We start from the raw sequence: 1,304 nt of genomic DNA, 5'->3' as shown, positions 1-1,304 counted from the left end.
GGGGGGGGGGGGGCTGGAATACACAAGTACAGAAACCAAGAGATGTTAGGCGCATTGGGCTCCCCAGAAATGAGTCTAAAGCTCTGCCTCACTTATGCCTCCTAAATCTTTTCTGAGTCTCATTTACTGAGCCAATCTTGCATACAGAACCTTTGCTACAAAGGAGTCTGGGTAATGTAGTTTTTACACGTCCTACCTTTGTGAATCAGGAAGACACACTAGGAGAATCAAGAGCACCATACCACTATATACGAACATAAAAGGTGTGTAATTTACTACCACCGTCATTTGGATTATACATGGTAGCACCCAGTAAATACACAGACTTCAAATAACCAACGCTCTGGAAATCTACTTAAGATGGAATGTGGGGGCAAGGGGAGATCTAATGTAGGGGCATTGAATAGAAACTAGAGTAGAATCCAGTGTTAAAGAAGAACTTGCATTATCTAACACAGGTAACTCATAATGGGAAAAGCAGGAATTGGAATTAGCTGTCCTACCAGCCTGAGCCCAGGGGTCCTAATGACCACCAGCAGCACCCCTCCCAGCATCTGACCCCTTTGAGGAGGTAGCCTAGAGTACTGGTTAAGATAGCAATCGGTTTCAGGAGATTAAGACAGTGCCTTCTGTGTGTTTTGATCATCACCACTATTTGGAAGCTATTTCCATGACTGCTTATGCAGGCAAAAACGACAGAAATGAAAACAAGGAAATCACTACTAGGTCGCTGGTAAAATCTGATCAGAGGGCAATGGCCCCGAACAGAAAACTAGAAAACTACAAACATAAATCCAACTGCTGAAAACAGTGTATTGGAGAATAATGAACAGTGCAGGTATGTGGGGATGCGTCGGCCCCGCGCACCACCGAAGCCCCCCGGGGGGGGGTTACAGTAGGTGCGCTGCCGGGTTGCTGTTGCTGTTAGCAGTGGTGGTGGTGGTGGTGGTGGCGGTGTCGTCCCAGGGGCAAGTCAAGGGGAAAGACACGTGGGCAGAGGGGAATACCCAGGGGGCAGGGGTTCCAGGTGGGGACGACCCCGGCCCCCATCCGGGAGCCCTCACAGCGCACAGAAGCAAAAGGCTGCGCCACCTCCTACGCCAGCGCCCGCCCGCCGGAACGAACGCGGCCCCTTTAAAACCCATGTAAACAAAGCTTTGTTCCCCCAGCTCCCCTCCCTCGCGCTCCCCGGGCCGGCTCCTTCCTCCCACCCAGCGTCTCGGGGCCGCTGACGTTGCCCGCGCCTTTACGCCGTCCCAGCCGCGCTGCGCATTCTCCAACCACGGCCGACCCGCCGGGGCCTG

The 1,304-nt window shown here is 52.7% G+C and overlaps 1 protein-coding gene across 1 annotated transcript in view; it reads right to left on the bottom strand.

Annotated features, from left to right (window-relative positions):
• Positions 1-1,304, bottom strand: part of Dok2 (docking protein 2) — a 9,991-nt gene that overhangs the window by 8,114 nt on the left and 573 nt on the right. The window lies entirely within an intron of this gene.

Source organism: Marmota marmota, unplaced genomic scaffold (genome assembly GCF_001458135.2).
Source record: "Marmota marmota marmota unplaced genomic scaffold, marMar, whole genome shotgun sequence".
Taxonomy (NCBI): domain Eukaryota; kingdom Metazoa; phylum Chordata; class Mammalia; order Rodentia; family Sciuridae; genus Marmota; species Marmota marmota.
Note: the sequence above shows the minus strand (reverse complement) of the source record. Positions and strands in the feature narration are given on the sequence as shown.